This window comes from Xenopus laevis, chromosome 9_10S (assembly GCF_017654675.1).
Source record: "Xenopus laevis strain J_2021 chromosome 9_10S, Xenopus_laevis_v10.1, whole genome shotgun sequence".
In the NCBI taxonomy this organism is placed as follows: domain Eukaryota; kingdom Metazoa; phylum Chordata; class Amphibia; order Anura; family Pipidae; genus Xenopus; species Xenopus laevis.
This window is the reverse complement of record NC_054388.1, coordinates 56,844,467-56,871,169: the sequence shown is the minus strand read 5'-3', so window position 1 is coordinate 56,871,169 and position 26,703 is coordinate 56,844,467. Positions and strand designations below refer to the sequence as shown.

The following is a 26,703-nucleotide window of genomic DNA, read 5'->3' as shown; positions in this document are numbered from 1 at the left end:
TTGCGCAAAATCCCAGTCGAATATCGAGGGCCCCTAAATGTAATACATTTTATTGGTAAATTCATTAGTCCTAACTCTTAAGGAATGTATTAAAATGTCACAATCATACTTGTACAGAATTCACTAAGATTGTGAGCGCTCCTGTGCTTCTGTTCTTTATCATTAAAAATAGAAGACTTAAACAGCAAGCCATTCTGCTCCCACATTATTACTTTAGCAATATGTATACACCATCCAGGCTCCAAGCTATAAGGATGAATATTGTTGTATAGTTATTGTATGACTGGTTAGCTTCTTGGTAAATCCTAGCAAGTGAGCAATATTATTAAATACTAATAACAATAATAATATTTGTTCTGCCCCAAGCTGAAATGGTTCATTAGCTACACTATCAAAATATACTGAGCCATCGCAAAGCTATCTCCCATTTTACTACCAGAATGCTATTACTCCAAACAATTGAGAGTAATACACTTTGATATGTTCATCACAGAGCTTATTCTTCTGTGGAAATAAAACTCCCCAGGATAGCAGTGCTTTAGGAGATTCAAATAGAGAAAGGCAAGATATAATGTATGGGCTTTTACAGTCTGGCTTCTATTGGAGTTTCAATAAATGTTACTGCAGTGTGGTGAGCTAAAGAAGAGTTTCACAGCAAAAGCTTCTTTCTTTCAGAACAGCTGCCAGTCAGAAGAGATGAAACATCGTCATGCAAGGTGCAAGCCATGAATGTTATTATTTTCCTCTTTAAGCTACTAATAGTTATGCACTGGAGTGTTTCATATGATCAGAACAACTATTCCCTCTCTTTTTATTTTCTTTTGAATAGTTGTTCTCCATCTTAGCTTAGCACTCTGCAAATAAGAAAGATATTTTACTCTGGGCAGAATGAAAAGAAGGTATTTGGCTTTCCATTGGAACATTAAACTAATCATATTTTATTATATAGAACAGCAATAAAAATCTTCATTTAAAGGTGCAAGCACAAAACAGATCATAGATGATCTTTCACTGCACGTTGCAGTACTTGTGTTTTTAAAATATGAAGTATACCTCCTCTATCTTACTTGTAGCTGTTACAGGAAAGTTGGAAAAAAGTCAATATGTCTCCAGTTTGCCTCGCTGAGGCAAACATACTCCGTCTTTTCACTAAAATGGCAATTGGATCAGTTTATGGATCAGAATTTTTATAAGAGTATTAAAGGATCATTATTTAGGGCCATATTGTTATGGGGTGTAAAAAACGAAGAAATAATTTGCCAAACATCGCCAGGCATTGTCATGTAGAAAATGGCCTAAAATGTTGTAATTTTTTTAGGAGCTTTTTCATTGAGCAACTTCCGCCAGAACTTACTTACAAAGGTATATATACACACACCTCCCCACACACAACATCATACATCATACACCTTGATAAGTTCACCATTTATTTTACCCAGCTTTTTACATAAGTTTTCTGGTGAACTTTGTTTTACACAGCATAATAAATAGGACCCTAAGGGGGTTATTTACTAAACTCTGAATGCCAAAAACCCCAAAAAAATTGGGTTTTTTTTTGTTTAAAATCTGATTTTTTAGTTGAGAAAAAAAAACCACAATTTTTTCAGCATTTATTATACCCAGAGGATGGAAAAAGTCAGAATCCGAAAATCCGACATCTCAGACCTGCCGAGGTTGCATATACAGTAAGTCAATAGGAGAAGTGCCAAAGATATTTTGATCTGTGCTGGGTTTTGTGCAATAATCCAAAGATTTAGTGGTTTTCAGGCAAAAAGCTCTAAAAATCTGAGTTTTAGGGGGGAAAATCCGATTTACGATGTATGATTTTTTTTTTTTCTGTTTTTTCCGCAAATAAAATTTTTGGGAAAATGTATTAATAAGTAAGAAGAAAAACCCAGTGCGGATTTGGTTGTAGTTGTTTTTGGAAAATATTGAGATAAATTCAAACTTAAGATAGATGGGCATCACCATGTAGGGTGCAGTGTTTTTTCAATTTGTGGCTTGCCCTGCACATAAAGAGACATGATCTGCCCAAATGGAAGCTTTAAAAAGTTTAAAAGGCATCCAACCTTTCTTGATATATACTAATAAGATACAATGAAATACTCACAGTGAATCAGTTTTTTTGGTCGTCAACCAAAAAAACCTTTTTCTTTTGCTGGCTAGAAAAAGGCAGAATAGTCACATGTAGAGATATTGCAAAATGAAGGCTTCATGCACCTCCACCTTAGGTTCTGTAAGTGCTTGGGGGACTTGTTAATGCAATATTAGTATTTTAAAAAATAATTAAATTAATTCTTAATAGGTTGACCACTCCCGAGCCACCCCTCCAAACATCTAAACCTCCCCATTTTAACTGGATTTAAAATGCAGAGCAGCATTTTAGTGTTGGCAGAAACCATCTTGGGCTGCCTATTCTCTGTGCAGTTGAAGCCAATTCTGACCTGGCTTCAAATGAACATAAACATGCTTGGTGTTGGTGTTTGCAGAGATTACCTGAAGCAACGAGAGGTGACACAATCCATTCCTTCTGTACTGCTCTGCCTTTTAGGGTCAGGAACAGAAAATATGATAAGAAAATTAGGCTAATGTGCATGCTTTCCTGATGGAGAGGAGAATCGTGGACCTTGACTAACTATCTTGCCTCCACCAATCGCCATGTTTCTATATGGTGCAAGTAACAGAAAGACAAAAATAGGTAAGATTTGGGTAGGGGTGCAAGGACTGCTAATAGACCTACAGTATGTTCTTATAAAGAAGGGATTCAGTACAGCACATCATGACTTCTTGGATAATAAAAACTGTTTCTTACTCTTTATCTCCTTTGTATTAAAGTATGTTTCATAACGCAATGTGCTCTCTTCATTAGTTCCCTAGGACTGAACTAGTCTTCTGCATTATATTTGGATAACTTTCAAAAACAGAATAGTTCCTTTTTGACATTTTAGTGACTTTTTTCCTTTTTAGTGAATTCTGTGTATACTGCAGTGAGTCTGAGTTACACATTTTATGTACAGTAGAAATATATTAGTAGAGTAAATGTCATGTTAGCACCGGTGCTTAAGATATAAAATTTGTTTTTTGTGCTTTTGTCTTTTTTCTTTTAAATATTAACAACGATCTAAGAAAAGAATCCTCTTTTACAGCCGAGTATTATTGTGTAGTTATCTAAAGCACAATACAGATGCAGGACAAAAGCAGAATCCCTGGAGTGATCTCCTTTACAAGCTGTAACTAGTATTCACTTGCAGAGTTGAACAGAAAGTTCTTTATGGTTTCCTTTCTTTACCTTGATCTTTTAACTGAACTCTTTGCTGTTTGTAGATTTTTAAACAGCTCAGCTGCATAGCCATTCATACCATAATTCATTTTGTTAAAGGAAATTACTGCAAAAGCATATTCATGACAAAGATGGTAATTACCATTATATAGAATAGCTCACAGCATATTACATATTCACAAATATGTAAACATAGCATTGACTGATACACAATAGCACACACTAATCTAAGTTATACACAATTACATAGGCTTCTAGGAAGCACTATTAATATGCATATTCCAGGGAAATCAGAATAATCATAACTAGACATTAGCGTGAAATATTGATACATAAGAGAAGAGAGAATTCAACCCAAGAGAAGCATCAAGAACTAGAAGAAAACAGGCCAGTACCCAAAAAGGGATATAATATTGAAACAATTGCTTGGAAATAAAAACGACAAAAGTGCCTAAAGTGCAATTTAGGCTGCAAGTTGCTATGTTTTTTTTTTACCAACAATGCAGAGTTTTCCCTCATAATTCCTGCACAATTGCAATTTGCCAGACAGAATTGGAGCCATTACATTAAAATCATGCAAATGTGTGTGTGCTTTGACACAAATGAAAATCAGAACATTTTTACTTTCAGAATGTCTGACAAATAGGCTTAAGCCATTTAGAATCATGGGAAGGTTGCAACATGATAATAATAATAATCAGTTTGTAAGGGGTTAATGTTTTCCATTGATCTGTGGTAGGACATGCTCAATGGCAGAGTCTTTAAACAGAGGTGCTATAAGAGTACCTGTGGTCTAGCAATCCTTAGTTGTCTGGTGGGGAGGCAGCAGGGACACCCACAAGACCCGAGTGCGTGTGTCCATTGTACTTGGGTCTTTGTTTCATCATGTGTCCATGTGCAGTGATGTCACGGCATCATGACATCATCACTTGTGCGAAAAGAAATTCAAATATTTAAAGACACCACAGACTGAATATTCTTGCTCAATGTAGGTTCTGTTTGCTTTAGATCCTGGCTGTGATTTAGATCAGAATTTTGTGTTTGATTTTTTGCATGCTTCTGATACTGATATTTGCTACCTGTCCTGACCTTTTTGCCTGTCCCTGACTATTATTTGGATCCTTCACTGCAAATCAAAATGTTGCAGCGCACTTCCAGGGCCAAATGATCGCTTCCGTTTTCAGTTAAAAGAATCGCCTTTATTTGTTACATCGATAAAAGAATGGATGTTGTCCATTCTTTTATCGATGTAACAAATAAAGGCAAGATTGAGTGCCCAAAGTGATTGAAAATTTAAAATACTGTATATGTTATTTTGTAGATCTTCAGTGGTACCTGATCTGGCACAATTAAGACTAAAAGAAATTACATTTTCAAAATGTTAATGTAAAGCGCCTGGAGAGGTGCAGTGATTCATTCATGACTTCAGACTCTGTATATGAACAAAATATTATTTGCCCAGATCTCTAAATAATTCAAATAGGCTAACTCAGCTTTACTCTAAATTAAGACATACAGCTGTTAACCAGACTGCGATTAAATTTTATTGAACAGGATGGCAAAATTAATTATTATTAAGTAGTTAATTGTAAGTATTTCTTGGCTCTTATAAACTAAATAGCCAATCAGAGACTCTATTCAACTCCCAGTGAGACTCTATTCAACTCCTAGTCTAGAGGGCACATTTCTTAAATTGCAAATACTATTGTATGCCACAAATAAGCTATAAAAATGGTGTAAAGATGGCATACAGTATTTAAAAAGCTGTCTTCAGTGTGCTTCTGTGTAAACAGACTAACTATACCACCTAAGATCTCCCATAGCCTGTTGAAGACAAAAAGACTCTTTACTGAAAAGATGTATCTGTCAGGGCCCGAGGGCTCTGGTTGGTATATATGGACCAAGGAGGAAGCAGATATATATTAAGATGGTTGCATGTAGCTACTTCATCCAAAAGCAAAGATGAATGCTGATCCCATTAATTAAAGACCTATCTATGCAGTAATCTTTATTTTTACAATTGTTAGCTAATGACTGGAGCAAGGCTTCTAACAATCCCCCTCCTTTCTGAATATGAACTTAAACAACTAGATATTATTTAATGAATCTTTAAACCAAATCTTAATATAGATCTTTGCTAGTCATGTTTTGTTTGACTAAGCTATTTTATATTAGTTTCATTATTATAATTAAAAAAAAGCATCTGGAGAGAGCCAACACAGTGAAGTTTAATCTTCATCCTCCTCCTCCTCCTAAACAGCTGAACTCAATCTAGCCCATCAGTGGTGGGAAGACTTTTTAAAGGAACCATAGAGTGAAATGCAACATTGACTTCTCAATGACTGGAGGACCAAAGGGAAGGACAGCCCTTTATTAATAGAAGAGGAATGTATGTAACTGCCTTTTATGCACTTGTGTCATTAAACACATAAGAGCTTTAAGATATTTCTTTAATCAGGCTCTTTCACAAGAAAGTCATTAACACCCCAATTGGAAAATCCATTATCATTTTACTCAAGCAGTGTTGTCTATTAATTGGGTAGGGTTCAGAGATAGCCAGCCATTATAGCAATCGACATACAGAAGCCATGAATTGTGTGACACTAATTAAGCACGATCCTCAAATCACACCGTTTTTCTCTCACCCAAAGTAATGAAGAACGGGAAACGATACAAGAGAATGGTCTATTCTTTTCCAGCAGTAATAAAAAAGAAGTTAGCATTTTGTATTAAATCATTCCAATATTCTATTAGCTACATTTTTCATTTTGAATGTTAGAACTATAGCAGTGAATGTTAGTTATATACAGTTATTCAATGACAATCACATGTCATCACAGGTAAATTGTAGCTGTAGAGTTAGAACAATGTAGTGCATCAGATATTGTATTTTGCTGGGGGAAAATTAAAAGTAAGAGTAAGCCAAATTATCCTGTCAGGCATTCACATCATTGGTGCAACTCAATAGGGATGTAGCGAACCGCCGATAATGTGTTCGCGAACGCCGTTCGCGAACACCGGCAAAAAATGCGAACAGTTCGCGAACAGTTCGCGAACTTCGAACATCCGAAAATCGTTCGATTCGAACGATCGAAGGATTTTAATCGTTCGATCGAACGATTTTCGTTCGAATCGAACGAAAATCGTTCGATTTTAGCGATCGAATGGTCGAATGGTCGAACGATTTTGACGCGAACGCCTATTGGCGAACGTCGCGCGATGTTCGCGAACTTGCGGCGGACGCGAACAGCCGATGTTCGCGCGAACAAGTTCGCCGGCGAACAGTCCGCGACATCCCTACAACTCAACAGCAATTCAGTAAATCATAGCAACCATTGTGGCATTTGGTTTTATTTATGCTACTCAGCAGTAATGTAGTCAACCATAGCAACTAATCAGGAATGTGATTTCAGCAACTTGAAAGCAATGCAGCAAACCACAGCAACGAATCAGGCATTGAGTCGAGTTGGTTTACAAATATTGACTGTAGCTAATGACTAGATTGTTTATAAGGCTTATTAGAGTGGTGCAAGTTATGTTTGTAAACTTTGTCCTGTGAGTTTTATATACATAAATTCCCTAATGCTTCATTAATTATAAACTAGATTAAGATGCTGTAACAAAATACATCGTTTTTGCTTTATGTCTCATCCTATCCTATTTAACATTGCTAAAGGTACAGTATATGGATTACCTTATTTAATAGTGTGGTTGTGGAAGTTTGAAATGAGTGGTTCTGCTAATTTAAGATGGGTCAGGAGAAATAACTACTGTATCTGGGACAGCCTGGGATATCTTTTTGCGAAAACTCTGGTTACAACTGTATATATTTGTTTAAGGGCTCTTACACACGGGTAGTTTTTCCTGCACTCCCCTGCATTGTGCTTTCTTCCACTCTGCCGCAGGGGAGTGCAGGAGTAGACACACTCAATTATTGTAAAGGGGACTGTATTCACACAGACGCATGTAAGTGCCAAACACAGGTGGGATGCAGCATGTTGCATTTCACCTGTGTTCGGCGCATACATGTGTCTGTGTGAGTACAGCCGAACCCTGAGTTCCGGTTTCATGCGTTCAGCCGCAGGGGAGCGCAGGAGTAGACGCACTGTATTATTTTCAATCTGGCTGTACTTACACAGACGCATGTAACCGCCAAATGCAGGTTGGGACGCAGCATGTTGCATTTTACCTGCGTTTGGCGTTTACATGCGTCTGTGTGTGTACAGCCATATTGAAAAGAATACAGTGCATCTACTCCTGCTCTTCACTGCAGCTGAACGCATGAAATCAGAATGCAGCTAAAAACGCATGTCTGTAAGAGCCCTTATACTTTTATTGTTCAATAAAATGTATCCACTTTTAAACCTGGCTGGCCAGGAACTAAATATATATCAATTTAAATATATCAATATAAACATGTAGCAATTTTAATTCATCAATATGTAAGTACAAGATTAAAGGAAAAATGATATTTAAAACATTTGAGGTAGGTCGTCACTTATTATAAATCACAGTGATAAAAATGATTAACCAAAAATGTCCTAGGTTATATTTAGGTGATTCCCCCAGTCTTATAGCAGCTATAATGTAGAACAATATCAGTGTGGTTCTTCAACTTGGGTATATTATGGTGTGAGTTACAGTTCTCCAACTCCAACTAATCAAATGTAGAATAATTTGCCCAATTATATTTAGATGATTCCCCCAGTCTTATAACAGCTACAATGTAGAACAAAATAGGTGTGAGTTACAGTTCTCCAACTCGGTAGTATGATATAGAAAAATTTGCTCAGTTGGGTAGTCAAGCTAATTAAGTTGAAGTATGTTGGAAAAAAAGGGTTTATTACAGTTCTGGTGTTTTGCCCCAAAATCGTGAAAACTTTGAAAATCGGCAAGTTGCCGGGACATTGTGCAATATGAAATTGTGAAAATTAGTAAACAGTTGGGGTGAGCAACTTTGGAGTTTTGTGCTCCACAGTGGAATGCACGTGGTGAGACGTACCTTGGATTTTTGTTAAAGAGGTATCTTTGAAGTGAGCTTTCCCGAAAATATTTGCTGCTAAGGGATCCTGTCCATCTGTACACTTAAGGAAAAAAAAGGAGCGCATGATCTATTCAATACTAGGGGGCACGTGTAGCTGGAAAGAGAGGGGGTGTGGGGGACGCCCCAGTCAACCCCCATTAAACATTTTTTTCATATACCGCAAAATAATTAGCCTTACTACCCAATTTGGCAAATTATTCTACATCTGACTACTGAGTTGGAGAACTGTAACTCACACTGTATATACTTTATGAAAATATTACTTCAAATACAAAAAGTATAACCTGGCCTTGCTTATATATCACATACACTGTAAAGTGATCTGCTTAATCAACCTTGATGTCTGCTTGATATACCTGTAAATTTGTCAAGAACAATTTTTGTAACCATAAAGCATAACATTCATTAGGCTTTATTGTACAGTACTTTGTTTTGCACAAGTGTATGTCCATGTACAGTACATTTTAAGTTACTTCTCAATAAACAGGTGGACTGAAAATTCTACCTGCAAATGTATTATATTCTCTGTGTCCAAACTTAATTAAAGATGCAGGAGCATTCTCTAAAGATTATCTCTCCTTATCTTACATATTGAGAGAGACTGCTTGCCAAAGAAGTTAAGAATGCAGCACCTTTCCTACTGTGTAAAGTTGTTGGTTTTGCCAATGGGTATTTGAGAAAGATCAATTTGGAGGACCATGAAAGAGGTGTTTGAATTGAAGTCAAAGTCCACCCAATTTATGAAGTATCTAAAATTATCCTGTAAACAGGTTAAAACCCCATTGGGGCAAGGGCACACACAGAGAGAAGCAGATCTGCTGTGATGTGCTCTTCTTGTAAACAAAAATAGGTGCGCTATGCTGAAATAACAAGCGTTACCTAGAAAGCAAAAGAGAAGGACCCGATAGTGTGTTATCCTCTTTTTAAAAGGGTAATGTGTGTTAAATAACTACGCACAGGAGATTGGTGGGTTATCTTGCAAATTAAATGGTGATAACTTCAGTGTCCTGTTAAGGTCGGTCTGGTCGGCGTGGTGACCTATCAGGAAAAACTCAAATAGCGCAGAAAAGCCAGCTTGCGGGTGAGGGGAGGCAGATAGTTTAAGCTTACTGGACGATGATGATTAATGGCACTCTGAACCTCTGATGATAGCGGTCCAGTAGCGCAGTCCTCCTGGGATTTTCTGCCGGTCCGATATGCGGTCTGGAAGGATGGTACAGCGGCGTGTTGCTTCCGGAAGTCGGTTTTCTCCTCGTGTCCGACGTCTCTGATTGTAGCGTTTGTATGTGTTATACTTTTCTCAGGCACTTGTCATTACAACACGGTGTTTGTAAAAATGTATTAAACTTTTATTCACATAAATTAGGAATTAACAGAGCCTCAATAGAGCCCAACGCGTTTCGTATCTTAAAATACTTCCTCAGGGGCAAATTACCCACACTACCATTCAACACAATTTATCAGGTTGGTAGTTGGGTATGGATACGTGGATCCATTCTTTCTTTTGGTGCTGCTTAATCCCCTAATCACTCATCCCCCCCCTCCCATATGCTTCTCTTTAGCGCCATTAACAGGCACAGCATCGGCCTGTGTGGAGCTATCTTGAGCTGATATTGGCATGGACACATGGAAGCATGCATTTTTTTGCAAAGGCCTTTTAGTGTTCCTTCACACAGGCTGATGTTGTTCCTGCTACAGGAAGGAATGCATTAGAGTGCACTTACTTTCCTCTGTCTGTGTACAAAATGCAGATGGAGGACAGTGGAGGATCCTCTGCCATCAAAAGTTGGGAATAGGTTGTAAGCTCTACTGAGTTGTAAATAATTAAAAAAATACAGTATAAGTTATGCATAGAATAATAAACTTGTATTAAAGCTCCAGAATATACTGTACATACTTTTAAGCTTGAGTACTGAGCATCAGTTGTTTTTCTATGCACCCCCCCCCCCACACACACACACACACAATATTTCCGGCCTGTTTGGTCTTTTAAATGAATCAGTGCCATCTTAGCTTCTTGTATGTTCACAATAGATCACGTTTCAAGTTTATCAAGGTTGAGAAAATGTATTGCATTTTCATTACAGCCTGTGAAATGCATGTTTAGTTATTTTTTTCATTGCTTTTGAGCATAGAAGAAATTGGCAGAGGTAATTAAGATACCAAAATTAGTAGGAGTGCATTCACAAGGTTTATCTAAAGTGTACATTAAACCTCATTTTGGGTCAGTGATTAGGCAATCAAGCAGTCACTAGGTCAAATATGTGCTTTTAACAAGGGCACACTTGTAATGATAAAGCAGAGTGCCTTAAGCTACTGAAGTGGGAAGTTATCTTCTTGGACTGGACCTTGGTTTATAAAAATGTTGTATTGTTTTGTTTTTTTACAATGTTAAAAACATATGGTTAAATACCTGACTCTGTAGGTTAAAGATGGCTTCTAAAAATGTGTTGTTGAGTTGCTTCTGATAGAACCAAATAAATGCTTTGCTTACAATGTAAGCTTTAAAACAATTAAATAACAATAGTAGGTAGCTGATTCCCTGCATTCCACCACTAATTGTTCCCAGTGCTCATAAGTAACTCTTCTTAAATGCATTAAACAGACCATAGAGAAATGTGCACATATATAAGGAACTTCTCACAAGCCAAACACAAAATTATGTTCATGTTTATTTTCTAGGATGGGCAAGGCGGCATAGGTGGAGGATGGTGAGAGAAGCTCCTATTTCTCCCAACGTAGACAGGCAGGCGTTCTGTGTGGGACTGGAAGGGAGGGGGGCAGTCCATTGCGACTCGTTACTGGCTTGATTATCAAGCAAGGTGCCATTGTAGCCTAAAGCTAGGACCTTACGTGGGTCCTGCCATCTGTCCACCTTTGCATTGTTTTAATTAATTGTTTTTTATGGACACGGTCCAGCACTGTGTATTCACATGCAGTGAAGTTGTTAGTGTGTTTGTGGGGTGTCACGAGGTTCATGTCTTATGAATTTATACCTTTTTATAATGGAACTATTAAAAGTTAAATTTTAAAATTTGAAAATAGACTGTTTTTGTGCACTTGACTGGAGCAGGGGTTCTGAACTGGGTTGCTGAGGGGCGGGGCCTGATGTACTCAGCTCGCTGGGTGCACTGCTCCAACCCTAATGTTTCTATTTGATATTATTTTCTAGGATCTATGATTTTATACTTTGCTTTTTATGCCAAATAAATTAATCTTAAAACTTGCAATGATTAACTGTCATTTTGAAAATGTAGCAATTACTCCATAGTCTCCAATAGTACTAATACATTATATGAACTCCAGCTAAGCAAATTCAACCAATAGCGAATAATTATACTGTAACTCCTAAACATAAGGCAAAAATGAATGACCTTATTTAGACTATAGATGGTTTTCAGCAAAGAAAATAAAGATTAACTCACTACAACTGAATCAAAACCAAAATCCTTAAATTATTTTACAATATTATCTAAGTTTTCCTGTCAGCATGTGTTGGGAATTTAGCGATATCGTTGATTTTCAGAAGATGACTTTCTGTTCAGTGAATAAAATCAATGCAGAAGGATTATAATTATGAAAGGTTTATAGAATAATGTTTTATCCAGCCCCTGTTAAAACTGACCAAATATGTGAGTGGGCAATTTTTACAAGTTCCCTCATTTAATATACAGCAAGGGGCAAATAAGTAAGCTGACTGGGAAGTGTGAAGCTAGCAGGCCTCCTTACTCAACTTCTACAGCTAATTCACCTCAATATTTACCCATGGAGGTAGGTTGGAATAAAACTTTAAACCAACCTTTAAATTAACCCCTTCCAGATAGGCAGTTGGAATGCTTCTCATTGACATTCTTCGATTAAAGGAGACCTACCTTTCCTGATATCCCGATTGCTATGACCGATTCTGCTGACCTAACTTTCCCATATTGCAGTGGATGCAGAAAACTCATTCCTTATATCTGAAAACCATGGGATAACACCACACCCATACTTTGGGTTTGGAACTGTAATTCTTACCAGTTGGTCTAAGGGGTTTATGTACTAACAATCAAATTTTTGTTTTTCCCACAAATCTTGAAAACATTTGTGGTTTTCTTAAAAGCTCTAAAAATTCAAGATGCATTATGTGTAAAAACCATGAAAACCTTTAACACCAGGTAAAAATTGTTGAGTTCCTATTGAAGTCAATGGCAGATGGTCCTTTTAATGATTGGATGTTTTTAATTTCAGAAATCTCAGTCGTTTTTGGGCTGTTTCAATAACCGTCATTTTCAGAGCGAAAAAGGTGCACAATTAGATTCACCCTCTAGTCTGTCACAAATTTTTCTCACAGCATTATTATCGGGAATAATTGGTAAATTAAGGACATTCAGGTTTGGTTGTTTTTTTTTTTTTTTTTAATAAAGTGAGAAAAAGTCAGGTTTTGGTAAATATGCCCCTAAGTGTCAGGCTGACATTGTTTCATTGATACATAAGACATCAAAACTGCAGTTGTAATCTTTACCACCAAAGTCTTTTTTTCTGAATCCATTGCATTGACCCCCAGACAGTAGAATCACTGCTCTATTCTTGGAAAACTAGGCCTAATATTGATCCCTTTCTCAAAGTCACTTAAGTGGTCACCAAAACATTGAGTGAGGCATGATAACAATTACTGTATATGTGATGCTATGTTAATTATTAATGAATTTATAAGCCCTGTTTATGCAGAGTATTGGGAAAATCAAAAGCACACCTAAAGCCAAGTGGATGGTCTTGTGGGTCGACCCACCTAAACATAGTTAAACGTTTATCAGAAATCAACACAACAGAGCAATTGCATGCAGGCAGAATGCCTGTGTGTTTATTATGTGTAATGCAAAGTTTTGAAACAGGCCCTTTCATCAAGAGTACTCAATCAATCATGCTAATTCTCCCTACCTTTTTTTTTATTATCTATAAACCCCTGCATGAAACATTATCTCCTTCCATTATTTTATTTTTCCCTTTGCTTTAATAGTAACCTTTAATGCAGACCTTCACAACTAAAAGTTACTGAAAAGCGCTTTTATTGCCTTAGAATATAATACATATAAAGGCATTAGGAAAATTAAACAATACTAAAGTACATTTGTAATGCCAGTTTCTAAAGAAAAGCACCTTTTAGACTAAATTTGGCTTAAAATCTGAAAATAAACATTAAGAAAAATACTGTATGTCTGCAGGGTAACTCATGTATAATGGTGCTTGGAGAAAACATATATAATTTGTTTTAGACAAATCAAATTGCCCCTATACTATATGTTCATCAGACTCCATTTTTATATAGAGGCAAATTTACAAGCAAACAGATCTAACTTAAATTGAATCTTTTAATATTTTCTTTCATGTGTTATCTACCAATGTATACCATGTTGGACATATTTAATTTTGAATCATCCTTATTTTTCTTAAACTTAGCTTTAGTCATGTATTAGTTTATGCTTTTCTGGGATACAGATTCACATTGTCATATTGTGACATGTATATATGAGGTCATCAGTTTGACTTGAGATCATCGACTGTGTTAATTCTAGCTGTGAAAAAAGGGTAAAGATGCTTACGGACAATAGCGTGCTGTAGAGGATTTTGTATAGGTGGCATTAGCTGTAAAGGCATTTTGCCAACAAACCTTAGTAATAAATTTTGACTGGTAATAATAATTTCTATTAGATTATAAATTCTAATGAGAATGTTCTTTTTTTAACTTACATGCATGCTAAGTTGGAGCTTTATAAATAAGCAAGAAATAAATATATAAAAAAATCTAAATATTAAACTAAAATATTATATAGTTTTTACATTTAGGGGCCGATTCACTAACTTCGATTGAAGGATTCGAAGGTAAAAAACTTCGAATTTCGAAGGTTTTTTTTTGGGCTACTTCGACCATTGAATGGGCTACTTCGACCTTCGACTACGACTTTGAATCGAAGGATTCGTAGTAAAAATCGTTTGACTATTCGACCATTCGACCATTCGATAGTCAAAGTACTGTCTCTTTAAAAAAAACTTCGACCCCCTAGTTCGCCATCTAAAAGCTACCGAAGTCAATGTTAGCCTATGGGGAAGGTCCCCATAGGCTTGCCTAACTTTTTTTGATGGAAGGATATTCCTTCGATCGTTGGATTAAAATCCTTCGAATCATTCGATTCGAAGGATTTTATCGTTCGATCAAAGGAATTATCCTTCGATCGAACTATCTGCGCTAAATCCTTCGACTTCGATATTCGAAGTTGAAGGATTTTAATTCCTAGTCGAATATCGAGGGTTAATTAACCCTCGATATTCGACCCTTAGTGAATCGGCCCCTTAATAACACAAAATAATAACACTAGGGGGCAGATTTACCAAGGGCTGAATTTTGAATTAAAAAAACTTCAAAATTTGAATGAAAAAAGACCAACAAATTTGAATCGCACAAATTGAAGTAACAGCGCAATCGATCAAATTCAATTCAAAGTTTTTCCAAAAAAATCTTCTCTCCACCAACTGACTTCAAATAGGTTCTAGGAGGTCCCCCATAGGCTAAAACAGCAATTTGGCAGGTTTTAGATGGCAAATTGATACACTATAACAAAAGGATTGAAACACTCACCATAACATATAATTTTTCTTGAAAAGAGAAATGGGCAAATTTATTCGCCAGGCGCAAATTCGCGGTGAATTTGCGCGATTCGCCGCCAGCGAATAAATTCGCGAAACGCCCATGAAAATTCACCCCAAAAAACGGGCGCTGGCGTCAAAAACTGGCGCCAGCGTCAAAAACGAAACGCCGGCGCTGTTTCGCAAATTCGCCCATCACTACTTTTATATTGTCAGAGATCACTAAGCCAGAGTATCATATGAATTTCCACTGGCAGGATCATCATTGCTGTAACACAATTTACTATAATACTTCCCAAAGCAAATTGAATATGAATTTCAAGCAGTATCTTATGTAGACATTTAAGATATTGTCGCAGATTGTCATTGCCCTAATCAGCAATATCTCTATACTGAGATACTTTTCTGTCAGTGGGGCATTTTTAAAGCAAGAAAAGATACAAATGTCCACACACATGCAAAGAAGGTGATTTTTGGGATCTCCAGTCAATGGCCAATGGACCATAGAGCCAAATCTGTTCAGGATCACCATATTACAATAATATTTATTTTTGATAAGGGTCAGAACTGTCAGGCATTGAATATTCTTTGCAGAGTTCTGAGTCCTTGTAGTTCTGGATCAGCTGTTAACCTCATAGCCATGTTTATGTAGATCATTGAGCAACCCGGTTGAACCAAGCTGTTTCAGTTGCTAAATTGCTGCACACAGACCTTATCAGGCTCACCTAATATAGCACATGTGGATGAAATGTTATGCCATTACATTAATATTATCTATGTATTCATGTACTAAGCAACATCATAGTTTTAATAATGTGATAGAGCTCAGAAGTTCTCCACTTGATATTTAAATTTAGATCAGCATGCAATGCCATTTTTGTACATGCAAACACTTGTGTAGCATACTATAAATACCACACTCAAAACTGCATTAACCATGAATAGAAGAATGAATGTACAGTACTATCAGAGAATACAAATTAAATCATTGCAACTGTATGTTGCTTTTAGATAAAGATTGGTCTCTGGTTGACACTGTGAATCAGTACTCTGCTCTTCTTCTTGAGTAGATAAGAGCAACAGGGTCAGTAAGGATATTGAATCATTTTAATTATGTAGAAGCACTGTTAAATTGGGTTTGTTCTGGAAAAGTGGTGCTTATTTGGCAACATATTAAGATCCACAGACCTCCTGGGAAATATATACTTGGAGGAAACGAGTGGCAACCTCTGAAGGGGAAAAGTGACTTCTGCTCTTGCTTTGGGAATGGTTGTGTTGGGAATACCAGTTACTCATAATGGCTTCAAAGTGGTTAGATATCTAATTGGATGAGCAGAATGTTCTGGGTTAAAACAAATGTAGAATTCTGATCAAGGGAGACATCAAATTGACTTTTTTGATGGGAAAAAGCAAAGAGCAACACTTTACATTTCTGCAATTCAAAATAAAGTATTGAACTTGACAGACTATCTCTCTCATTTTAACCCATGAAATAGACAATGAAGAGGATTAGTCCAGCAGCATTGTGGTTTAAAGCAACACTGTAATACAAAAGTTTCAGCTATCTAGCTGTCAAATGAATGCAGGAGCATCCTAAAATATGAATCCTTCCTTCTTTGTTAACAACCAACACTCACATTTAGGGGCACATTTACCTAGGGTCGAATATTGAGGTTAATTAACCCTCGATATGCGACCGTCAAAGTAAAATCCTTCGACTTCGAATATCGATTCGAAGGATTTTAATCCATCGATCGAAGGATATTCCTTCAATCAGAAAATTGTTAGGAAGCCTATGGGGACCTTCCCCGTAGGCTAACATTGGCCTTGGTAGGTTTTAGGTGGCGAACTAGGGGGCTGAAGAAATTTTTAAAGAGACAGTACTTCGACTATTGAATGGTCGAATAGTCAAAGGATTTTTAGTTCGAATCGTTCGATTCGAAGTCGAAGGTCGTAGTCGATGGTCGAAGTAGCCATATTAGACCATTCGAAATTCTAACTATTTTTCCTATTCCGAACTAAGTAAATGGGCCCCTTATTGTTTGTAGCTTTTTATATAGACATTCAATATTTAATATTTAGCATTAAAAACATTTACCACACTGATATATACAGTAACTAGCATTCTGTACCAGTGCAAAGAGACTGAAATAGAAAAATCCTACTGTTTGGTGAAATAATTTGTAGTGCAAATACATTGAAGAATTATTTATATTGTCTTTAACATAGAAGAGCAAGAAGTATTGTGAAGAAAATTCCAGTAAACGACATCCATAATTAGTTTGTTCAGCTAGTTATTTTATATTCAGCTTCTAAATCAAACTTTTACTCCTGAACCTCTTAATCTAGAAACCTCTGAATTACAGGAAGATCATCTTCCATATGCTTCATGTTAAGCAAATCATTTTTAAAAATGATTTCCATGTTCTCTGTAAAAATATACAGTATCTTGTAACTGATCCCAACTAAGATGCAATTAATCAGTATTGGAGTCAAAATAGTCCTAATTATTTTTTATGTATATATTTTTTAAGTATGGAGATCTATCCTGAAAACTCCAGGTACCAAGCATTCTGGGTAACACCTCCTATACTTGTACTCAGTATAGTTGATTTGATACTAATGTCTTTAGGCAGATCATTCTTCACCTGTAAATGCAGTTCAGCAAACCAAATTGATACTATACTCAGTCTTTTGTTTTATGCAAAGTGTTAGTGTTTTTGAAAATTGGAGTGCTGTGGAAGGTGAAGGAAGCTCTTGGCCCTATTTCCTGAATATAACCAAAGTTCTTACTATGAATGAATACTTTGTGGATGCTATAGGGAAAACAATTCAAGCCAGAAATAAATTATTGTGGATCCAAGCAGAAATTAGTTAAAATAATATCCAAATATTAAATAAGATGTCATCTGTGCATGATGGAGCATGGTGGGAGCTAACTGAGGACTAACTATAGGCATTACCATTTTGTTTCTACATTGTGGAAACTTTAAAAATTAGCTCCAAGTACATTAAAAAAAAAGTTTTTAAGTTACTAACAGCTTGTCGTGAACTGAATGGCAGTCCAAGAAGCGTTGTCAGTCAGTCATTCTGCATTATTAAACACATGAACGCATGCTAATGATGGAATTCATTTCCAGGATGTTTATTAAAGTCATGAAAGTTAATTTAATTGCATCTTGGGGAAAAAAGGAGATGCTAACAGGAGGCGTATAGATTAGTCTTCCTATCTTAAATACTATGCCATTTTTCTTAATTACAGTGATTAATCAACTTCATCTGATATAAAAGAGTAGGTGATATCCAGATACCAAGTGTGGTTGGTATGCTAAAGTTCTGCAGACAAAAAGTAGAGTGTGTGATTATTCAAATATTTTTTAGTTTAATGTGTGGGGGTGGGAATGGTTGTTGTAAATTAAAGAGGCTGGGGGCATTATGTTTTTATGTAATCTAATAGGTATTGCTGTGTTTAATTATAGATACAGAACATTTTGGTATTAGATTGACAGGATATCATTTACACTTCACTAGAAAACATACAAAATCAAGACTTATTACCAAATTCAGTTAAATGATGTTATTCTGTTTTTAACCCCCATTTAAAACAGTTCAAAAGTTAATTATTTAATATGTTTCAAAACTTCTGTTTCAAGCTTAAGAACAATAATTATAATGTAACATTTAAAAGCTTTTATAATAGCTGCTTTGTATTTTGTACATTTTGTTTTTCTTTAAAAAATGTAAAAGGACTGTAGCAGAGTGACATGTTACTGACTGACTTGCTGGGTCTGATTAGTCTCAGGTAGCTAATCAACACTCCTTAAAACCCAGGCTGGTCAGTCTCTAGGGATCTCTGAACAGCTCTCACTTTCTAGGAGAGACACAAGAAGAGAGTTGTGGATCCTGACACTAAGGATCCTATGTGGCTGTGCACACACAGTCACCCATATAAAAGGTCTGTAATTTGATGGCCTTTTTGTTATTATTGATCTGCCACTGCTGCCTAAAGCTGTTTTTGTTGTTTTTGGGAAAAAAATTGTCTTTATTTTATACCTGTTGCTGCCGGCTGAATTAAAAGCAATTTTTCTTTAAGAAACTTTTGCTGTCCTGACACTTACTCTATGGGGCCCTATAGCAAAAATTACATTCTTGTATTAACGTGTTTAGATTGGATAGATATAGACTATAAACCTACTAAATGGTTTGTTTCATAACTCTAATGTGTTGGATGCAATCAGTTTGTAGATATGACATTTGTATTACTTACAGTAGATTCGGCGCATATGAGGTGACTCCTGCGCTTCCTCTAATCATGTCAGATCGGAAGGACATGCACCATGTAGTTCCAGCCTTACAGGAGACTTTTAACTATTTAAATGAATAGTTCACCTTTTAGCATTATAGCTCACCAGTCATGTTCTCTCTGTATTTATAGCTTGTCATGGTATGTACTACGGTACACAAAGGGAGTTGTGGAAGCACTCTAAAGCTGGCCATAGGTGTAAAGATCTTTAAAAGATCTTTTCGTTTATTGTGAGACCACGATTATTCGATTAGATGTACAATCTTTCGATTCCCACTAACTTCACGATAATTTGACAGATTGGTCGCTTTCGCTAAAATCGGTCGTTCACCAAAGAAAAATCTTTGCATCTATGGGGACCTTAAGGTTAAATAAAATATACGTACAATCAATCAATACCCTCTTCTGTATGTCACAAACTGCTTGCCATTCACTGGATTGATAAACTTCCTTTCCAACAAAGTAGAAGATGAATGCCCAGTTTGTGGTCCATTAGCTTCTATTTAGGGATGGGCAAATTTTTTCGCCAAAGAAATGACGCCCATAGACGTGTATGGCATTGAGCGTCAAAATAAAAAGACGCGTGTCAAAAAAAATTCGCCGCACGACAACATTTTTTGGACGCAATAGACTTTAATGGGCGTCCGCGACATTTTGCTTTTGGGCAAAAAAAATTCAAATTGTGGCAAAAATTCAAGTTCGAACCTTGATAAATCACCCCCTTGGTAGCAGGGGCCCAGATGTAGCTGTATATAGATCTACAGAGTGAACAGAATTAGCTGGATTGCTCCAGAAAAGTCAGAATAACTGTTCTATTTATAAAAAACCAAAACAAACTTTTTTTTCTGAAACCATTGCATGGATCTGGCATTTGCATAACAACTTTAAAACAAATCATCCAAATCATCATCATGTGCAGCCAACTGTATAATTATACCATAAAAGACTTAAGCTCAAAAAAAGAAACACATTGAAATTGTTTTAGCAAACTGGGCACACCATGAATTACTGACCCAGTGGTTTGCTTGCTAGGGTTGATAATATACTGCCTACAAACGCAGCAAGAATCCGGTTGTTTTATGCCAAGAAAGCAGTAATCGTGCACTGGATGGGGGACACCCCCCATTTTATATGTTCAAGGACTGGGTGAAATTTTTGGGACAAGCACCACCCTTGATGTTTAATGTCTCATTGCAATTAAACACCTGCATCTAACAACAATATTTTTTATATTTCTGTATACTGAATATGTCACCACTCCAATGGTAATGCACATAATCTTGTATGTTTAACTTGTTTTGTTAATTATTAATACATTTTTTTTAAAGAAAGAAGTGGGTTTGGATGCCACCAGTTTTTACAGATCATGTTTTTGCTATCTGAATTTGTCCCATTTACTTTAATAGATTGTATTAGTTCTAGATTGGTCTAAATCAATGGTGTCATTTTTAGGAAAAGCATGCCTTTAACCCTTTAAGTGCCAGCAGAATTTCACATTTTGGTTACGCGAAATGCCAGCCGTTTTTGAAACATTTTGTGCTCTCTCACTTTAGGGGCATTTTCTGAGGGGAAACCTATAGTTTACCTAGGAAAACTATACATTGTTTTTTTCGGTAGAAACTGAGCTTTCTAAATCTGCCTGAGTTTTCATGTATTTCCACCTGTGCAAAAAAATTTATAGTGCTAAATACCAAAAAAAAAAGAAAAATTACCATTTTTCATTGTATATCAATTTATACCAGAAAAATATTTCATTTTACGCATGAAAATCCAACTGATTTGGAAAGCCTTATGTCTCTCGAACGTGCCAATACCAGATATGTATAGTTTTAGGGAGATTTAGGATTTCTGTACAGCAAAAACTCCCGGCAGTATATTACCGAATTTTGAAAGCACTAAGGCAGAAAACGGCATGCTTTAGATTCCAAGGCAAAAAAATCCTGAAACCGTAGGTTTACCCCAGAAAACCATACATTTTTGAAAAGTACACATTCTGCCGATTACAAAATGGGTAACTATGTCTCTCTACTCCCAACTACCAAACATAAAAGCTTGTCTGAACATAGCGGTTTTTCAACAAAAAATTCAAAATTCTGAAAAATCATTTCAAAGGTTTTATTTTGCTGCTCCGCATATCCCAAACTATATTAGGTACCAAGAAAAAGCACCTGAAATATGATTGCCAGGGGTCCACTGAACAATTTTATACCCATTATGCATAGGTTTACCAAAGTATCTGGCATTTAGAGACACCAATATGAAGTTAGCACATCCAAATTGTTCAGGACTTTACTTCAGCTACTGAGAAATCAACACATTGACTGCATTTTTTGTGGGGTAAAAACACAGAAATATATGTTTACCCCCCAAACCCATATATTTTTGGAAAGTACACATTCTACTGAATCTAAAATGGGTACCCATGCCTTTCTGCTCCAAACTACTGAGTCGCAAGGCTTTCCCACAATTGTCGGTTTTGGTGAAATATCTGAAAATTTCCTCAAAGCTTCAACTTCCCAGCACCATATCTCCCATGTATCATTACGTACTAAGAAAAAGCACCCTAAATATGATTGCCAGGGTTCCTCTGAACATTTTGGTGGTCATTGTTCATAAGTTTACCAAAGTATCTGGCATTTAGAGGCCCCAAAATAAAGTTAGCGCATACAAGCAGTCCCGTGGGTAACTTCAGCTAATGAAAGATCAACACATTGACTGCATTTTTGTGGGGTAAAAACACAGAAATATATGTTTACCCCCCAAAACCCATATATTTTTGGAAAGTACACATTCTACCGAATCTAAAATGGGTACCCATGCCTTTCTGCTCCAAACTACTGAGTCGCAAGGCTTTCCCACAATTGTCGGTTTTGGTGAAATATCTGAAAATTGCCTCAAAGCTTCAACTTCCCAGCACCATATCACCCATGTATCGTTACGCACCAAGAAAAAGCACCCTAAATATGATTGCCAGGGTTCCTCCAAACAGTTTGGTGGCCATTGTTCATAGGTTTACCAAAGTATCTGGCATTTAGAGGCCTCAAAATGAAGTTAGCGCATACAAATAGTCCTGTGGGTAACTTCATCTAATGAAAAATCAACACATTGACTGCATTTTTGTGGGGTAAAAACACAGAAATATATGTTTACCCCCCAAACCCATATATTTTTGGAAAGTACACATTCTACTGAATCTAAAATGGGTACCCATGCCTTTCTGCTCCAAACTACTGAGTCGCAAGGCTTTCCCAAAGTTGTCGGTTTTGGTGAAATATCTGAAAATTGCCTCAAAGCTTCAACTTCCCAGCACCATATCACCCATGTGTCATTACGTACTAAGAAAAAGCACCCTAAATATGATTGCCAGGGTTCCTCTGAACATTTTGGTGGCCATTGTTCATAAGTTTACCAAAGTATCTGGCATTTAGAGGCCCCAAAATGATGTTAGCGCATATAAACAGTCCCGTGGGTAACTTCAGCTAATGAAAAATCAACACATTGACTGCATTTTTGTGGGGTAAAAACACAGAAATATATGTTTACCCCCCAAAACCCATATATTTTTGGAAAGTACACATTCTACAGAATCTAAAATGGGTACCCATGCCTTTCTGCTCCAAACTACTGAGTCGCAAGGCTTTCCCACAATTGTCGGTTTTGGTGAAATATCTGAAAATTGCCTCAAAGCTTCAACTTCTCAGCACCATATCACCCATGTATCGTTATGCACCAAGAAAAAGCACCCTAAATATGATTGCCAGGGTTCCTCCGAACAGTTTGGTGGCCATTGTTCATAGGCTTACCAAAGTATCTGGCATTTAGAGGCCCCAAAATGAAGTTAGCGCATACAAACAGTCCCGTGGGTAACTTCAGCTAATGAAAAATCAACACATTGACTGCATTTTTGTGGGGTAAAAACACAGAAATATATGTTTACCCCCCAAACCCATACATTTTTGGAAAGTACACATTCTACTGAATCTAAAATGGGTACCCATGCCTTATTGCTCCAAACTACTGAGTCGCAAGGCTTTCCCAAATTTGTCGGTTTTGGTGAAATATCTGAAAATTGCTTCAAAGCTTCAACTTCCCAGCACCATATCACCCATGTGTCATTACGTACTAAGAAAAAGCACCCTAAATATGATTGCCAGGGTTCCTCTGAACATTTTGGTGGCCATTGTTCATAAGTTTACCAAAGTATATGGCATTTAGAGGCCCCAAAATGAAGTTAGCGCATACAAACAGTCCCGTGGGTAACTTCAGCTAATGAAAGATCAACAAATTGACTGCATTTTTGTGGGGTAAAAAACAGAAATATATGTTTACCCCCCAAAACCCATATATTTTTGGAAAGTACACATTCTACAGAATCTAAAATGGGTACCCATGCCTTTCTGCTCCAAACTACTGAGTCGCAAGGCTTTCCCACAATTGTCGGTTTTGGTGAGATATCTGAAAATTGCCTCAAAGCTTCAACTTCCCAGCACCATATCACCCATGTGTCATTACGTACTAAGAAAAAGCACCCTAAATATGATTGCCAGGGTTCCTCTGAACATTTTGGTGGCCATTGTTCATAAGTTTACCAAAGTATCTGGCATTTAGAGGCCCCAAAATGAAGTTAGCGCATACAAACAGTCCCGTGGGTAACTTCAGCTAATGAAAGATCAACAAATTGACTGCATTTTTGTGGGGTAAAAAACAGAAATATATGTTTACCCCCCAAAACCCATATATTTTTGGAAAGTACACATTCTACCGAATCTAAAATGGGTACCCATGCCTTTCTGCTCCAAACTACTGAGTCGCAAGGCTTTCCCACAATTGTCGGTTTTGGTGAAATATCTGAAAATTTCCTCAAAGCTTCAACTTCTCAGCACCATATCACCCATGTATCGTTATGCACCAAGAAAAAGCACCCTAAATATGATTGCCAGGGTTCCTACAAACAGTTTGGTGGCCATTGTTCATAGGTTTACCAAAGTATCTGGCATTTAGAGGCCCCAAAATGAAGTTAGCGCATACAAACAGTCCCGTGGGTAACTTCAGCTAATGAAAAATCAACACATTGACTGCATTTTTGTGGGGTAAAAACACAGAAATATATGTTTACCCCCCAAACCCATACATTTTTGGAAAGTACACATTCTACAGAATCTAAAATGGGTACCCATGCCTTATTGCTCCAAACTACTGAGTCGCAAGGCTTTCCCAAAGTTGTCGGTTTTGGTGAAATATCTGGAAATTGCCTCAAAGCTTCAACTTTCCAGCATCGTATTGTCCATGTATCATTACCAGCATAAAGCATCCTAAATATAAACATATGGGTCTACTAAACAGTTTGATACCCAATGTGCATAGATATACCAAACTATGTGGCGCACCGAGACCCCCAAATGACAATATGTATAGACATTTTCACGGCTGACGCGCTGGCTGCTGCAATATAACCACCCGGTGTGTGTATTATGCGACATTAGCCCACCTAACAGTACAGAGACCCCAGAAAACCATATATTTTCAGAAAGTACACATTCTGACGAATCCAATATGGGTAAATAAGTGTTTCTACTGCAAACTGCCAAACTGCAAAGCAATGCTGAACATAACGGTTTTTATCAAATTTCGGAAAATCATCACAAAGCTTGAATTTTACCCCATTATATGCCACACATTTCGTAACGTATCAGCATAAAACATCCTAAATATGAACGCCAGGGGTCTACTGAACACTTTGATGCCCAATATGCATAGATATACCAAACTATGTGGCGCACAGAGACCCCCAAATGACAATAGTGTATATACATTTTCACGGCTGACGCTCTGGCTGCTGCAATATGAGCACCTGGAGTGTGTATTATGCGACATTAGACCCCCCTAACAGTACAGAGACCCCAGAAAACCTATATTTTCAGAAAGTACACATTCTGACGAATCCAATATGGGTAAATAAGTGTTTCTACTGCAAACTGCCAAACTGCAAAGCAATGCTGAACATAACGGTTTTTATCAAATTTCTGAAAATCGTCACAAAGCTTGAATTCTACCCCATTACATGCCACACATTTCGTAACGTATCAGCATAAAACATCCTAAATATGAACGCCAGGGGTCTACTGAACACTTTGATGCCCAGTATGCATAGATATACCAAACTATGTGGCGTACAGAGACCCCCAAATGACAATAGTGTATATACATTTTCACGGCTGACGCGCTGGCTGCTGCAATATAAGCACCTGGTGTGTGTATTATGCAACATTAGACCCCCCTAATAGTACAGAGACCCCAGAAAACCATATATTTTCAGAAAGTACACATTCTGACGAATCCGATATGGGTAAATAAGTGTTTCTACTGCAAACTGCCAAACTGCAAAGCAATGCTGAACATAACGGTTTTTATCAAATTTCTGAAAATCGTCACAAAGCTTGAATTCTACCCCATTATATGCCACACATTTCGTAACGTATCAGCATAAAACATCCTAAATATGAACGCCAGGGGTCTACTGAACACTTTGATGCCCAGTATGCATAGATATAGCAAACTATGTGGCGTACAGAGACCCCCAAATGACAATAGTGTATATACATTTTCACGGCTGACGCGCTGGCTGCTGCAACATAAGCACCCGGTGTGTGTATTATGCAACATTAGACCCCCCTAACAGTACAGAGACCCCAGAAAACCATATATTTTCAGAAAGTACACATTCTGACGAATCCAATATGGGTAAATAAGTGTTTCTACTGCAAACTGCCAAACTGCAAAGCAATGCTGAACATAACGGTTTTTATCAAATTTCTGAAAATCGTCACAAAGCTTGAATTTTACCCCATTATATGCCCCACATTTCGTAACTTATCAGCATAAAACATCCTAAATATGAACGCCAGGGGTCTACTGAACACTTTGATGCCCAATATGCATAGATATACCAAACTATGTGGCGCACAGAGACCCCCAAATGACAATAGTGTATATACATTTTCACGGCTGACGCTCTGGCTGCTGCAATATGAGCACCTGGAGTGTGTATTATGCAACATTAGACCCCCCTAACAGTACAGAGACCCCAGAAAACCATATATTTTCGGAAAGTACACATTCTGACGAATCCAATATGGGTAAATAAGTGTTTCTACTGCAAACTGCCAAACTGCAAAGCAATGCTGAACATAACGGTTTTTATCAAATTTCTGAAAATCGTCACAAAGCTTGAATTCTACCCCATTATATGCCACACATTTCGTAACGTATCAGCATAAAACATCCTAAATATGAACGCCAGGGGTCTACTGAACACTTTGATGCCCAGTATGCATAGATATAGCAAACTATGTGGCGTACAGAGACCCCCAAATGACAATAGTGTATATACATTTTCACGGCTGACGCGCTGGCTGCTGCAATATAAGCACCTGGTGTGTGTATTATGCAACA

At 37.0% G+C, this 26,703-nt stretch overlaps 1 protein-coding gene across 1 annotated transcript in view; it reads left to right on the top strand.

Annotated features, from left to right (window-relative positions):
- LOC108702259 (low-density lipoprotein receptor-related protein 1B-like) overlaps positions 1 to 26,703 on the top strand; it is a 724,128-nt gene that overhangs the window by 91,842 nt on the left and 605,583 nt on the right. The gene's annotated exons all lie outside the window — the stretch shown is intronic.